Below are 18286 nucleotides of genomic sequence, written 5' to 3'. Positions count from 1 at the left end.
AATGGATCATGAACGAGTAGTTGCTGACGATGTAGAAAGTAACGCACTTGTTCCTACCGAAGGAGCAATGCCGGCTGATAGTAGACCCGAGACGATTAGTTGAGGAGAAGGAGGCAGAGAATCCTTTCTCCACATGATGAATAATTGGTACACCTAAATTGTTTGGGCAAACCCGGGTGTTCAACCTCCTCCACCCCCTCCTATTCCTCAGCCTACCCTTGTAGCTCTTCAAGTTGTTGAGATGGTGAGAAGGGAAAGGCCTCCGTTTGATCGAATTACAAAGCAAATGATGATTCGAAAAGAGCAGAGTTTTGGTTCGAAAACACTATCCGAGTCTTTGATGAGTTGTCATGTACACCGGAGGAGTGCATGAAGTGCGTGGTATCGCTTCTAAGAGATTCCGCTTACCAGTGGTGGAATACCGTCGTGTCAGTTGTATCGAGGGAGAAAGTGACTTTGGAGTTTTTCCAAGAGGAATTTCGCAAGAAGTATATCAGTCAAAGGTTTATGAATCAAAAGAGGAAGGAGTTCCTCGAGTTGAAATAGGGTAAAATGACAGTTATCGAGTATGAGTGTGAGTTTGAGAGGCTTAGCAAATACGCTCGGGAATGTGTATCTACCGAAGCCATCATGTGTAAAAGATTTGAGGACGGGTTGAATGAAGACATCTGACTGTTGGTTGGCATCCTCGAGTTGAAAGAGTTTGTAGTCTTGGTCGAAAGAGCATACAAGGCCGAAGAATTGACCAAAGAAAAGTGGAAAGCTGATTTGGTGTCTTGAGACTTGAAGAAGAGGCAACTGAGCAAATCTTTTCAATCTTCATCTAAGAAGTTGAGAGAGTTTACTGCTCTATCTAATGCTTCTGCGTATTTGAGCAAGAATAGGAGTAAACAATACATGGTTTCAAAAGCTCAGACTACCTCAATTTCCACTGTTGGGAATGCTCGACTCGGTAGATCAGAATGTCCCCAATGTGGGAGACTCCACTTTGGCGAGTGTCAAGAGAATGATAGAATTTGTTTTAAGTGCGGTTCCCCTGATCACTTTGTTATGGGCTGCCCTGAGAGGATGGAAAGAAGAAATCTCCAAGGAACAAGGTCAGATAGTATTGCTAACAAGGGAAAACCTCAGAGGAATCCGGGTAGTGGAACAAGTAGTAAAGGTGCACCTAGAGAGTCTGCTGTGAGACCTGAGGGAAGGGCACCTATGAGAACCTATACCATTTGCACTCGCAAAGAGGCCTTGTCTCTTGATGTAATTACGGGTACATTTTCTATCTATGAAACTCCTGTTGTTCTTTGATTGATCCAGGGTCTACCCATTCGTATATTTGCATCAAGTTAGTGTCTGGTATGAACTTGTCTGTTGAACCTACTGAATTAGTAGTAAAGGTGTCAAACAAGTTAGACAAGTATGTGTTAGTTGATAAAGTGTGTAAAAATTGCCCTTTAATAATTAGAGGTCATTGTTTCCCAGATAATCTTATGCTATTACCGTTCGATGAGTTTGATGTAATTCTTGGTATGGATTGGTTGACCACTCATGATGTGGTAGTGAATTATGGAAGAAAGTTTATCAAACTGAAATGTGAGAATGATAATGTTCTTCGGGTTGAACCAGATGAATTAAATGGCATGCCTGCAGTGATTTCTTCCATGTCTGCTCAGAGATGTATAAGAAAGGGGTACGAAGCTTACCTCGCCTTTGTGCTAAACACTAGAGAGCCTGAGTTAAAGTTTGAGTCAGTACGGGTAGTATGTGAATATTCGGATTCGTTTCCGAAGGAATTGTCGGGGTTACCCTCTGTTAAGGAAGTAGAGTTTGGCATTGATTTGACTTTTGGTACTATGTCTATTTCGATTGCCCCTTATAGGATGGCCTCAATAGAATTAAAAGAGTTGAAGGTTCAGTTATAGGAATTAACTGACAAGGGTTTCACGAGACCGAGCTTTTCAACTTGGGGTGCTCATGTGTTATTTGTGAAAAATAAAGATGGTTCCATGAGACTATGTATAGATTATCGACAGCTCAACAAGGTGACAATAAAGAACAAGTATCCTTTACCAAGGATTGATGATCTATTTGATCAATTGAAGGGAGCCACAATATTTTCAAAGATAGACTTGAGGTCCGGCTACTATCAGTTGCAGGTTAAAGAATCAGATGTGCCTAAGACTACCTTTAGAACGAGGTATGGCCATTACGAATTCCTTATTATGCCATTTGGGTTAGCAAATGCTCCTGTCGTGTTTATGGATTTAATCAATATAATATTTCGACCCTATTTGGATAAATTTGTTGTGGTTTTCATCGATGATATTTTGATTTATTCAAGAGATGAGGTAGAGCATACCGGGCACTTGAGAACTATTTTGCAGACTTTAAGGGACAAACAGTTGTATGGCAAGTTCACTAAAAGTGAAATTTGGCTTCGTGAAGTCGAGTTTTTAGGACATATTGTTTCGAGAGACGATATTAAAGTTGACCCAAGTAAGATTTCAGCCATTGTTGATTGGAAACTGCCGAAAAATGTGACAGAGGTCAAAAGCTTTTTAGGCTTGGTTGGTTATTACAGACGGTTTGTTAAAGGATTTTCGATTATTGCCACTCTAGTGACGAGTTGTTACAAAAGAATGTTAAGTTTGAATGGACAGAAAAATGCCAACAGAGTTTTGAGAAATTGAAAGTGTTGTTTACTGAAGCTCCAGTGTTAGTTCAACCTGTAAAACCTTTAACCCGTATGCATCGCCGGAATAGGGATTCGGAGTATTAACAAAATTTACAGATCATTTAACAGAAATTTCGCTTCACATAACATTCATACCTGAAATCAATCAAATTTAATCATAGTGTCTCTTATGTGAGCCATCGAAGCCCAAAATATATATCGGGATTTAACTGAGAACTCAGAAAATTTTTTCGAAAATATTTAAAATTTTTTTTTGCAATACTGTAAGGGGTCATAGGCTGTGTGGCTAGGTCGTGTGGTTCACACAATATTCAGGAAGTTATATTCATCAATTCACAAAATAAATAAATCCACAGCATTATTTATACATATCATCTTTATCTTAATAAAATTTTAACTTTTCTTAGTTCCTTTATTTTCATATGTATTTCTTTACTTTCCACACTCATTCTTTATGTATAACACACAGTTATAAGCATACCATGCCATCATACCCACAAGCTAGTGCGTTTGGACATAACTCTTTTCAATTAATCACATGATAAGTCATTTCATAAGATATTGCATAACTTAAAACTTGCACTCTCTCATGAGCATAAGTACATTTTCATTTGAGCGCTTACCCTTTCAACACATCATACAAAAATAAACATTTTACCATTTAACCAATAGCTTGACACTTGTCTAAGCATCAACAGCAACACTTGTTAGCATACTTGAACATATTCATAAAAATTCAACATAGATAAACTTATTTTCTCATCATATCACACTTGAGTTTATTGCTCGTCTCAACATACATAATTTCCCTTGTAACAACATATTAAAGATAATTACGTTTTTGCATATCATGATACATATCATTCTTTTCTTGTTTCTTTATAAACATTTATCATTCATTTCATTATATTAATATTTCACGTACCATTATTTCCATATATTTCGGTATATACCAAGTAATAATTCATTTCAAACTCATATTATTTCATATCGAACTTTACCCTTGAATCATTTAAATATCAATAGGTACACTTATTTCGATCAATATCAATAATAACCATAAGTCTACCAATACTAATTTCATATCTCACTTACCAATCTTTGTCAAATTAGAGAACGTCTTACGAATTGAGTCCTTCGTGATCTCGAAGCCAAGTTTAGTGAAGCACATAAGTGCTAAACTTAGAAGTTTAGTGAAGCACATAAGTGCTAAACGAAGGCTTGGAGGCTAATCAAGCACACAAGTGCTAAACGGAAGCCCAAAGGCTAATGAAGCACACAAGTGCTAAACGGAAGCCGAAGGTTGACTGAAGCACGTAAGTGCTAAACGGAAGCCCAAAGGTGGATCAAGCACGTAAGTGCTAAACGAAGCCTGAAGGCTAACTGAAGCTCACCAGAGCTAAACCGAAACCCCAAAAGGGTTAACTGAAACTCATATGAGTTAACAGAAGCTTGTAAGAGCTAAACGGAAAGCAAACACGAGAATTCACAACAAATGCTGAATCTCGGTTTACTTGGGTAATTTACCGTCAATTCATCTTTTTCACTGAAAGATTGTACTCATTTCCTGCATTCCGTTCCTCCGAAATTCTCAGTTTAATTTCATAACTTTTGTACATAATTTACTTATTTTCAACAATTAACATACATAAATATTAATCACCATTCATAAGATAATATTGAAATTTAATAATATTAACAAATGGTCACTAAATTTAGTTATATAAACTCACAAGTTCGATTTTTGTATTATAGCGATAATCATAATTTCATAATAAATATTCCAAATAAAACATTATATCGTTTGTAATTCAACACTTATCGATTATAATCGAGCATGTGATCAATTTATACACGAGTCATTCATATAATTTTTGTATATTTTCCTCCTCCTCCTCTCCATCCACATTCTTAGTATAAACAACACACTTGTAGGTAACATTATCCATAATTTTGACTATCTACTTATGTGAATATTCAAGCTGTCCATCTGTGTCATAGTCACTAAATTATTTTTATCTTGAGCTACAGAAGTCCAAATTAAGATCTATAAATTTTACCAGAAACTAGATTCACCTATCTTCTTACCATAAAATGTTCATAATTTTTGGTTGGGCCAATTAATACAGTTTATTCATTGAAGTCTCCCCTGTTCTGCTGTCTGACAGTTCCGACCCATCTTCACTAAAAATTAATTATCTGCTCGTACAAGATTCAAATGATGTTTCCGTTTATTTATCTTGAAAATAGACTCATTCAGGATTCTAAACATATTAATTTAAGCCCCTAATTATTTTTATCTAATTTTTTATGATTTTACAAAGTCAGAACAGAGAACCCGAAATCATTCTGACCATAATTTCTTTTATAAGAAACTACACTCAATAAGCTTTAATTTAATATTTTATTCATCTTCTAATTCCATTTATAAAATTTTTGGTGATTTTTCAAAGTTAGACTACTGCTGCTGTCCAAAACACTTTTAGTGCAAAATGTTGATTTCCATTTTGCCCCAAATATCACAATTCATAGAATTCAGTCCTTGCTCAATTAATCCCTCAATTAAGATAATTTTCTCAATTAATACTTTTCATAAACATTATAAGTTATTTCATAACTATTGAAATTCAGAATTTCTACATAAAACTCTAACTTCAAACTCTTTTACAATTAGGTCCCAAACATTCACTTTCTATTCAATTCTTACAATAAAATCAACATATAAACAATTTAAAGCTCTAATTCCATGCCAAATCATCATATACTTCCAGCACATATGTATAGAAACTTTCAATTTCTTTCATAGAATCAAAAACTAATGATTTCAACAAGTGGACCTAGTTGTAAAAGTCACAAAAACACAAAAATTTCAAGAAATAATCAAGAATTGAACTTAATTGGAGTAAAAATATGAAAAACCAGCTTAATGGAACTCCTCCATGGCGTTTTTCTGATGAGAATGCAGAAAAATAAAGAGAAATCTAGATAATTCCACTTTAGTCCTAGCTTTATTAAGTAAATTTTACAATTTTCCAATTTTTCCCTTAATTCTCCTTATTTTATTGTTGATTTCATGCCCTTGCCGTCCAGCCCAAATAGTCCTTGGGTCTATTTTCCTTTTAAACCCTCTTTCTTTTATCAATTAAGCTATTTAATCATTTCTCACAATTTTGCATTTGATACAATTTAGTCCTTTTTGTTCAATTAACTATCAGAACTTTAAAATTTCTTGATCAAAATTTAATATTAACATATTAACACTCCATAAATATTTATAAAAATATTTATGGCTCGATTTAAAATTCTCGAGGTCTCGATACCTCGTTTTCGATTCTAATTATTTTAATATTTATTTTTAGTACACTATTCACTATTTCAAAATTTTTCCTAACTTCACATTTAATTTATACTCACTAAATTAATAATATTTCCTACTCATTTTTCAGATTTAGTGATCTCGAATCACTGTTCCGACACCACTAAAAATTAGGCTGTTACACAACCTGAGCCGGGAAAGGAGTTCGTGATCTTCAGTGGTGTATCCTTGAATGGTTTGGGATGTGTGCTTATGCAGGATGGCAGAGTGATAGCCTATGCATCTAGACGACTGAAACCGCATGAGAAAGATTACCCGACACATGATTTAGAGCTAGCAGCCATTGTGTTTGCATTAAAGATTTAGAGACATCATTTGCATGGTGAGACTTGCCAAATATTCAGCGATCACAAGAGTTTGAAATACCTGATGACCCAAAAGGATTTAAATCTTAGGCCACAGAGATGGTTAGAGTTGATAAAAGATTATGAGTTAAAAATTGACCATCATCCGGGAAAGACGAATGTGGTCGCCGATACCCTAAGTAGGAAATCCTTGTTTTCTTTGAGAGCCATGGATGCTCTGTTAGCCTTATCAGATGATGGTGCTATCGTAATAGAGTTGAGAGCTAGGTCGATGTTCCTTCAAGAAATTTGTAAAGCGTAGAGTGACGATAACGAATTGCAAGCCAAGAGAACTGATAAACCATAATATATACATATTTTTACCCCATGCTTGGCATATTTATGGATGAATTTCTCCTTTATTTTATTAAATTCGATACTCCTAATCCTTTAAATTCATGTGTTATACTCAGGCAAGCTTAGGATAACAAAAAGAGCGAGAAACGGGCCAAAAAGGGACAAATTAGGCCTAAATCAATATTTCACACGGCCTAGGCAGTTCCACATTGGTAATCCACACGCCCGTGTGTGACACACGAGTAGACCACACGCCTGTGTGTCATGGCCGTGTCGACATTAATCCAAGTCAGAATTGCACATGGCCTGAGCATCTTCACATGGGCATGGCACAGGGCTGTGTCGCCGTCGAGCCCAAGTCTCGTTCTACTCAAAAAAGGCTTATTTTGTGCTAATTTGGGCATTCAAAAGTCTATATAAAGACCCTAGAAGAGGATGAGGAGGACACAGAGAGTTGGAGGCAAAAAATACTCGCGATTAGCCATTGGAATCACCTCGGAGCCAGGATCTACATCAAAACTGAAGATTTCCATCCTAGAAGTTCTTGGGTTTTCTTTATGTTTTGTTGTCTTCCAAAATTTGAGATGTTTTCCATTATTATTATGAACTAAACTCCCTAAATACCTAAGGGAGATGAACCCTATGATGAATCCTATTATGCTTTGATTTATATGATAAATACTTGTTCTTATTCTTAATTATGAATTTTAATTCTTGCTTTAATATTTCAGGATATTAATCTAGGTTTTTGATGTGCTTATTCAGTGGAGGAAAATTCCTTGTTTAAGCATAAATCATTAATAATTAAACGGAGTTGAATACAATCCTAGAGATAGGACGACATAAATCTGCCGGATTAGAGTCAAATCTAATAAGGAAATCCATAGATCGAGTTAATGCGACAATAGGTGTTTTAATTAGAAAGAGATTTCAATTAATCAACCTAGAGTCAGTTGTTCTTAGTCTTGAAGGAGATATTAACATAATTAGGGATTTCTACGGAATAAGTCAAGTGAATAAATTGTCTAAGTCAAAGGTAATAAGTGAGTCTATGTGGATTCTTTCTTGGGTATTGTCTTTTCAATTGGTTTTCCTAAAGTATTTTCCAACTTTCGCCTCTGTCGTGATCTTAGGTAAATTAGAAAATTAGTTTAATTTAAAAACACCATTAAATTCTTAGGCTAGATAATAAAAAGAGAGTAACTACTAGTACTTTTAGTCCTCGTGGATACGATATTCCGGTCTCACCATAACTATACTACTGTTTGATAGGTGCGCTTGTCGTTGAATTATTAGTTAGTTTTGCGGCCATCAAGAACTCAGAGTGAGTCGGGTTCTAAATTCGATTTTTGGGTTGATTCTGATGATTGCTTGATGTTCCAAGATAGAATTTGTTTTCCTAAAGACACCGAGTTAATTCATAAGATTTTGAATGAGGCACATAATGGTCGTCTGTCAGTACACCCCGATAGTACTAAAACATACAACAACTTGAAGAAAATATATTGGTGGGACGGTATGAAGAGAGATATTTTCAAGTTTGTTGTGAAATGCTTAATTTTTCAACAAGTAAAAGCTGAGCACCAAGTGCCTTCAGGATTACTACAGCCTATCATAGTTCCCGAGTGGAAATGGGACCAAATTACCATGGATTTTGTATCGAGCTTACCTTTGACACCGAGTAAGAAAGATGAGGTGTGGGTCAGTTCTGATCGATTGGCGAAGTCAACTCATTTCATTCCGGTACTACTGACTACTCGCTTGATAAGCTAGCTGAACTATATATTTCTAAAATTGTGAGACTTTACAGAATACCTTTATCAATTATATCGGATAGAGATCCGAGGTTTACCTCACGATTTTGGAAAAGGTTGCAAGAAGCCTTGGGCATGACGTAGAGTTTTAGTACCGCTTTCCACCCACAAATCAATGGCCAATCCAAGAGAGTGTTCAAACCTTAGAAGACATGTTGAGATGTTGTGTTCTAGAATTCCAAGGTAGTTGGGAAAAATACTTACCTTTGGTTGAGTTTGCCTATAATAATAGTTTTTAGACGAGTTTAAAAATGGCACCCTATGAAGCGTTGTATGGCTGGAAGTGTAAAACTCTCTTGTATTGGACAGAGCTCAAGGAAAGTAAATTGCATGAGGTTGACTTGGTAAGGAAACCGAGGACAAAGTGAAAGTAATTAAAGATTGTTTAAGAGCAACATCAGATAGACAAAAGTCTTATGCGGATTTGAAAAGAAAAGAAATTGAGTTTCAAGTGGGTGATAAGGTATTTTTAAAAGTATCCCCATTGAAAAAGGTTCTGAGATTCAGCAGGAAGGGAAAGTTAAGTCATCGTTTCATAGGACCTTACGAAATCCCCGAAAGGATAGGACCGATAGCTTATCGGTTGGCTTTACCGCCAGAATTGGAAAAGATCCATGACGTATTCCGTGTGTCTATGTTGCATCATTAGAGATCAGACCCCTCACATGTGATATCACCGACAGAATTTGAGATTCGACCGGACATGACTTATGGTAAAAAGCCGATTAAGATTTTGGATCAGGAAGTCAAATAGTTGAGAAACAAGAATATCGCCTTAGTAAAAATGTTATGGTATAGGCATGGGATAGAGGAGGGTACATGGGAGTTCGAGGAAGCCATAAGAAACCAATACCCGCACTTTTTTATTGGTAAGAATTTTGGGGACGAAAATCCCTAAGGGGGAAGAATTGTGACATCCCGAATTAGGGCCTAGTCAGAATAGTGGTTTTGAGACCACAAATCTGAGATAGAAATAATTATTTTATGGATGTTACAAGGTCCATGATATATATGCATGCCTGTACGAAAATATCGATGAGAAATTTTATCGATAAGTTGTCCAATTGAGTTATTAGGACTAAATTGCAATAACTAAAAAACATGTTTTCTATTTTATTTAAGGGCTTAATTGTGATGAGATTTCAAAATTTGAAGTCCTTATTTGGCAATTAGAACATTATATGTCATTATGGACAAAAATGGACATAGGAGGGATAAAATATCAAAGTTATAATGGAAGGGTATTTTGGTCCATTGGTTAATAAAAGAATTAAAAGGGAAAAATAGGCAAAATTTGTGTCCTTCTTCATCCTCCTTGGTCCAATTTCACAAGAAGCCATAGCTAGGGTTTCTTTCATCTTTCAAGCTCAAAGTAAGTGCATTCCAACCCTGCTTTTAATGTTCTTTATATTTTTGAAATCCTCGTAGCTCGATTTAGCTATTTCTACCCTTAATTTGAGTTAGGTTCATGTTCAAAAACACACCCATGAATGACATGCTTGTGCTTTGCTGTCTAATGGAAGAATATGGAGATTTGAGGTGTGATAAACAACTTCTACTAGGTGGTTTTTGGTGAAATTGATAAAAAGGACCTAATTGTAAAAGTTGTAGAAATTATGTGTAAATGTGTGAATAAATGAAAAATGTGTTAGTATAAGAGGGAAAATGATTTGGCTAGGCTTGAATAATGAGAAAAACGGGTACTTTTTAGTTTACGAGCCTAGGGGTAATTTTGTAATTTTGTAAATTTTTAAGGGTAAAATTGTAGTTTTGCCATATTGTGATTTTTGGACTGAAATGAATAATCTGTGTATTAAACAAGCTAAATGTGCAATTATAGATCAAGAGGGATGAGAGATAGACCTTGACCGAGGAAAAGGCAAGGTTGTAGACTAAATCGCAAATTTGCCATATTTTGCATCGAGATAAGTTGTGTGTAAGTAATTCAACAACTCCAATGTTACTTATCTAATATTTGACATTATATGATACATGTAAGTATGCCTTAATGAAATTGACTTGTGATGATCCAATGGAAGTTTAGTGATAGCCTCGTGTCTCAAACGTCCGGGTGACCCAAAAGAATACCCAGGACTGGGATGTCGTGACACCATGCTAAGTGAGATCCTGTGTAAGACCATTTCTGGGACATGGCACCAGTGATGATATATGAGTCTGTGTAAGACAATGTCTGGGACATGGCATCGACGATGATATATGTGCCTGTGTAAGACCATGTCTGGGACATGGTATCGGCAGTGATATATGTGCTTGTGTAAGACTATGTCTGGGACATAGCATCGGTTATAATATATGTGCCAATGTAAGACCATGTCTAGGACATGGCATCAGCGATGATTTGTGTACCAATGTAAGACCATGTCTGGGACATGGCATCGGCGATGATATGTGGATTCATGTAAGACCATGTCGGAGACATGGCATTAGTGACAAGCCCGAGTGTCTTTTAATATTCCGGTGGTTCAACGGGCCATTCAAAATGTTGGGTTAAGAAGTGGAGTGATATGAGTAAGAATGTACAGTACAGGTATGTACGTAAACCTTATGAGTATTGAGCTCGATTCATGGTGGGAAATTGAGCATGAGTAGAAAGGAGTAAGATAAACTTAATGTTTAATGACATTTAATGTCAATTTTGACTACGTTAATGTGTGTAGTATGATATTGTGGTGATAATTGATAATATGTTTAATCCATGAATATCTTGACTTTTGTTGTTTATTATTTACATGAAACATACTAAGCCCTGGGCTTACCCTTCTCTTCTTTCTCTTTTGTTTTAGCAGTTGGAGCTTGAGTCACACTATCAACAAATCTTTTAGGGTATAATTAGTTTACTACATTTAAGTATGACATGCATAGGAAGAGAACACTTTCTTGTGTATGTGTGGTGTTTTCTACCTAAATAAGGAAGGCAATGTGGGGCTCAGTCTAGAAGGACTTCGTTAGTATTTTGGTTTGTAAGTGGACATTTTAATGATTGTTTAAGGACTTTTATAATTGGTTATGGATGGTTTTGATTGCCTTGGATGAACGCTTGAATAATGTATTTTCTAGTTGTGTTGCATGAGTAATAATATGCATGTTTCTTACTGAATTTTTGATGTAGATGTTTATGTTAGTTGTTGAATGCTTGGAAAAGTTCTAAATGGTCATTTGGTAAGTTTTGAACCTTTATTGCACTTAAATACGCATGAAATGCAAAATTGGTTTGCTGAGTAAATTGAATTGTGGTTTTGAGATTATGTGCTACCATAACAATTTACTTGAAATGTCAAAGTATGTAAATGTATGATTTAGTGTAATTGAGAATGTTTTGAATGATCTATGTATGCCATATGACATGTTGGAATAGGAAAATTGGCATGAAAACACGAAATAGCAAGTTAGAAATTGAATCAAAATGGTAAGTGCAAGTTTTTGGGTGGTTTCTCCAGAAATTGCAAGCGACGTTACGATGAGGGATCGACACCACGATGCTAAAAATCACGTTGTTGTAATGAGGAGACCCTTCCAAAAAATGTCGTGACGTGGAATTTCTCATGTTCGAGATGTGGTAGGTTGAACATTTTTGTATGTTTTGTGGTTTTTTTTGCAATTGAGTCTTTATATTTGTACTATGCAATAGGAATCTTAAATGCCATGAAATGCTTCAAAAATTTGCATGACAAGGTTTTGTATGCTAAATTTCAAAATGTTACTTTCAATTTTGTAAAAACATTTCCTTGAATATTTTGCTAAATTTACAATTTAGTCCTTAACGTTAGTTTTAAAATTAAATGAGTTTTACATATCGATATTCAATAAATTTTTTTCAAATATGGACTTCTTTAATAGTATACTATATGCATGTATGTTTGAATTGATGTTTTACAAGTAACTGCATGAAAACTGTAAAATGATAATTTTTCCAATGGTAGGTATTGTAATAATTTTACTAGAAAAGCATGATTCTAGGATATTTATGCTTAGTTTTACTCAATGAATGTTTATAATGCATGTATTCGCATGGTGTGACTGGTGGTTTTGTGGTGCGATTAGTGTTTGGTATGGAGAGTCACACAAGTGGCTAATGTGACGTTTTAGATTCGGATCGGTTCGTCTCGACCAAGTTTGAGCTGCCAAAATAATAACTTGGAATGGTGCTAATAATAACACTTGAAAACGATAATACTTCACATTTGAGTCAATTATAATTTTTATTTAAGTAATTATAATTTAAGTTAATATAATTCATATATCATAACATTAACAAATTGAAGTTTATACATTTCATGTATTACCTATATCATAGTATTAATTACTTAATAACTTATTTTTAATATTTTTATTTTTATTATGGTTTAAGTTTATATATTCTATATATTATAATATTGACAAGATTTAATATCATTTAAATACATAGTTTCTACTCTACAACATCATGCTTAAAATAGACATTTTATCTTCTTAAAAGTATTTTTGACAAGAATGGTAGGCAACATCAAACTTTTGAAAATAATTTTTCACGGCACTTTTCAACCTTAATAGTAAGGGATAAATACCAAAACTATACATGAACTTCGATTTAATATGCAATGTCGTACATAAACTTTGCTATTGTGCAATTTTATACATTAAATTTTTATTTGATTCAATTTTCAAAAATCACTAATGACATTATCAAACTAGCACCATTTTACGTTAATATATTGCATATACAAACAATTATATTAATCCGATATGAAAATAAATATATATTTTATTTCTTTAAATTTATACATTTGAATCAAAATTAAAATTTCATGTATACATATAAATTACAATTCAAATTTCAAGTGCATAAGTGTCACCAAATCAAAGTTCATGTATCAAATTGGACATCAAAACAAAATTCATGTATAAATTTGATATTAATCCCTAATAGTAAACTAGCCTTAAGTTGTGTTTTGATGCTTGAAGCCCATTCTCGTTGTCATTGTGTTGTTATGATTATATATGTTGAACATTGTAGCAGACCCATTTTGCTCAGGGCCCAAAACCAGAAACATAACCCAAAAACAATTAAAACCAAAATAAACTAAACACTCCACAATATATTAACTGCCCAAGCACAACCAAAATAGAGGCCCAAAAATAAAAACCCTAACCCAATTTCTTTAGCCCACAACCTTAACTTTCGGAAAAGAAAAAAAAAAGAGAAAAAGAAACCCTAGTCGCATGCCTCTGCCACCACCATCGTATGCCTCTGATATCTCTGCCACCTGCAAAGAGCACCAGCACGCAACGCATGCAAAATGAAAAGGAAAAAGAAGACAACATAAAACAGTAGTAAATAGTAGCAAAACAAAATAATAATAATAATAATTTATTGTATCAATTTTGGCTATAAAAAGTCATCACCAAGTCAATGTAATTCTCAACACACTAAATCGAATATAAAAGATCAGTAAGATTTAAAAGAAAGGAACTAGATATTTTTCTTGGTTTCAACTTCTGTTTTATTTTTTATTTTCGCAAAAAATAAATAATAATAATACTAAGAAAGAAGGGCCTTTACCTCTGTTCTAGCTATTCATCCTTCCGTTCTGAAAGGCCAATGGACCCTTGGGGGTTTGACAGAGGGTTGGGATCGGAATCAGTGAAAGAGAAATGGAGTGTAACACCCGAAATCCGGCCTAGACGTTATGGCCAAATCTGTGATGTCACATTGGAGTGAGTTTTGGAAAGCGTAGTTTAACTGGAAAAGTCCATTTGTGTCAAAACCTCATTTATGTGCTTTAAGAGAAGTTAACTTATTTGTTCATTTGTTAATTTATTGGTTTGATTTGCAAAACATAACCCATACTAAATCGTTGTTACGCTTTGAAAACATTGTTCGTAGCGGAAGCTTTTTAAACAAGTTGTGTAGCTTGGTAGCTGAAAATCAATTACTTTTTTGAAAAACCTGTGTCCTACTGCGAGCATATATAAGTCAATTTAAATAAATCACCAAATAAAAATAAAAACTTAAAACGGCCTTATTACATAAATTTACCCAAATAAAACTACTTTTACCAAAAGTCCAAAATGAAACATAAACAGTGGTGTGGCCCTCCCCGAGTCCCTCGCAGCACCGACTCGCCTAAATATTACCTGCACAGATAGCCAGAAAAGGTGAGTTTATGAAAACTGAGTGTGTAATCCATATTTATCAAACAGCCAAACATAAAGTGTTGAACAATCTGGGCCTAAGCCCATATCAGTCGCAATATCAATGTGGGCCTTAGCCCAATACAGTAACAGTATCAATGTGGGCTTTAGCCCATTTCAGTACAGTATCAGTAATGCACACAAATATCCTACCCATCCATCCTCTACACTCCACTCCGTCCAACCCACATGGAACCCTACACTCCATGTGAGGATAATATCGACCCACCCATCCCTACACTCCAAACTATAGTACCGGCTCAGCACAATCAGTATTTGCAGCAGAGCTGCCACTATAGGCTTATAGCCTTTCAGTACACTTCCTCCATTATCATATATCCCACCCCATGTAATGCAACATAATATAAATGTTCATACAATAAAGATGGCATGCTCAAACATTCATATATCACATAGGGGTATTTTCGCCATTTACCTCATAGGGTATAACAGTCATAACATGATTTAGGGTCTAGGTTTACTTACCGATCCAATAGTAGGTCCACAGTCATCTCGTGCAACCCGTGCAACCTTATCAAATAAACAGCAAAAATGGGCCCAAGCCCATAATACAGCCCATGTGCCCATACACTCTTGTGGCCCAATCAGCCCAAATAATGGCCTTGGCCGTGTAAACAACACAGCCAGCCCGATAATCTCCACACATCCGTACGGTTTATCCGTGTAAGACCCACAGCCTGTGGGGCCCACACTGCCCATTTCGATCCATCATGGCCCAAAAATACCTAAGCTCACGAAATCGTTCGTGGTGGTCTCTGCGATCACATGCTCCCACTATACATTTTAGTGTCCACACGAGCGAGCGCATGCTCGCGCGGCATCGATGGTCACAGTTTTTTGGCTTTTGCCATTTAACGAATGAAACAGTTTGATTACACACCTGTTAGAGAGTTGCAGCCAAAATGCCTCTGATATCAAGAACCTAAGGCCATTAACAATCTCCCATTAGTCCAACACCCTCGATAATACAAAACCATACTATCCTTGAATAAGATATTTCAACCAAATCATCACTACTTACCAATCAATAGTCGTAGCCCTTCATTATTCCAACCCAAGTATTCTCCCGAACACTTAACCCTTCAAAAAAACAGTTAACCAAATCATGAGAATCTGAAATCCCACACTAACACATCTACGCTTAACACTTATCAAAAGAAGAGTTATCACTTGCACAGGAAGCAATCGGCTCCACACCTTGTTTAAAGAGATTGAATCCCTAGCAACATCCGTAACAAAAATAGAATGTTAAAAAGATCTTTCCGATGATAAAAAGAAGTAGCAACTGTTCAGCCTAAGAGGAACATAAACCGAACCTTTAAGAGAAAAACCAAATAAGGTTCGATTAGGGAGCACTTACCAGAACACAAAGGGATTTCGACATTCCCACAATAAGAAACGATCAAGCACAGAGAAGAGAAGAAGAGAAGATGAGAAGAAGAGAAGGACGATTTTTAGGTCTTGACAGGGTTCGGCCAAAGCAAAAGCACAGAGTAATCGGTCAAGATAAATTCAGAGTGAGCAAAAGAAAGAAGAATGATAGAATTGGTTCCCCAAGAAAGGCCCAAAACCAAAGCGAAATTGTGAGAAGAGGAACTAAAGATATTCGGCCAAAAGGGTAAGTTACCCAAAGAGAAAAAGAGTGATGGATAGAAATCGGTGCACTAGGGTTAAGGAGCAGAGAAGAATCGATGAACCAACAAACCCAAACGTACCCCAGACGCAATTCAAACAAGCGATGGCTCAGAAAATAGAATTGATTTGAAGAGAAAAGAAGTTGCCAAAACCGAAAAATAAAACTAGAAACAGCTCCTCAACTCAAAACCAAATTCTCTTCTGCATCAAAAGTCCACCAATGGCACTAACACTTCCTCTCACCCATCACTCCTTGATTTCCTCCTACAAACTCTCCCCACATCCCCAAACCGATTACCATTCAATCTTCCCTCTAAACTCCTAAATTTCGGCTATACACTCCCACACAACCACTCCACCATCAGAGTTTTGGTCAACCTCTACCACCTACCTTGCGAGCGCAACAAATTATTTCTCCCTTGCGCATAGGGTAGCTTGAACTCAAGACCTCAAGGCACACCCACACGCCAATTACCAACAAGCTAACAAGCGTTACATTGCCATGTTTTTCCTATTAAAATTTAAAAGCTCAATGACAACATGCAAGGGCTTATTCAACAAAAGTCAAAATTTTTACTAAAGCCTAGATTTCAACCCAAGGCTTCTTACACTACTCAGGACCCTTAACCATCACAGTGAGTAAGCCAACATGCAACACCACACACAATTAAATTACTGATGAAAATTGGGGCGTTACAACTCTACCCCTTAAAAGAAAATTTCAGCCTCAAAATTTACTTGCTTAAAACAAATGAGGGTATTGTTGCCGCATCGCCTCCTCGGGTTTCCACATGGCTTCTTTAGAATTGTGATTACGCCAAAGTACCTTAACCAGTGGAATAGTCTTCCTCCTTAGAACTTTCACATTGCGGTCTAAAATCTAAACTGGCTCCTCCTCAAAGGTCAAATCTGGTCTAACCTAGATCTCCTCAGTCGAAACGATGTGTGCAGTATCAGAACGATATCGCCTTAACATAGAGACGTAGAACACATCATGAATCTTGTCCATCTCTGGAGGCAACTCAAGTTGATAGGTAACCGGTTCTACACACTTAATTATACGGTAAGTTCCAATGAACCTAGGGCTGAAGTTGCCCTTTCAGCCAAACCTCAGTACCTTCTTCCGTGGTGAAACCTTGAGAAAGACTAGATCCCCCACAGAATATTCAATCTCCGTATAGTTTAGATCCACATATGACTTTTGTCTTGCTAATGTCGCCTTCAGTCGATCCCAGATTAATTTAACCTTATCCTCGGTATCAGATACTAGCTTAGGGCCCAAAACTCACCGCTCACCCAACTCAGTCCAACATGAAGGAGTACGACACCTACGATAATACAATGCCTCATAAGGTTCCATTTGTATGCTAGACTGGTAGCTATTATTGTATACAAATTCTTCCAATGGCAAGTATTCCTCTCAACTGCCCCGGAAGTCAATCACATAACTCCTTAACATGTCCTCCAATATCTGAATCACCCTCTCTGACTAACCGTTTGTCTGAGGATGGAACGCAGTACTGAAGTCCAACCTTGTACCCAATGCCTCGTGTAACTTCTTCCAAAATCGATACGTGAAACATGGATCCCTATCAGGTAATATAGAAATCGGTACCCCATGCAGTCACACTATCTCAGACACATACAGCTTGGCCAGTTTCTGCAATGAGTAATCAGTACGAACAGGTATGAAGTGGGTAGATTTCGTCAGTCGTCTACGATAACCAATACTGAATCCTTCTTAGTAGGCATTAAGGGCAGCCCACTAACAAAGTCCATAGTCACTCTCTCCCACTTCCACAATGGAGTCTTAACTGGCTGAAGTAACCCCGAAGTTAACTGATGCTCTGCCTTAACCTGCTGGCAAGTTAGGCATTTACTTACAAAATCAGTAACCTCACACTTAAGACCCAGCCAC

Source organism: Gossypium arboreum, chromosome 2 (assembly GCF_025698485.1).
Source record: "Gossypium arboreum isolate Shixiya-1 chromosome 2, ASM2569848v2, whole genome shotgun sequence".
Taxonomy (NCBI): Eukaryota; Viridiplantae; Streptophyta; class Magnoliopsida; order Malvales; family Malvaceae; genus Gossypium; species Gossypium arboreum.
Note: the sequence above shows the minus strand (reverse complement) of the source record.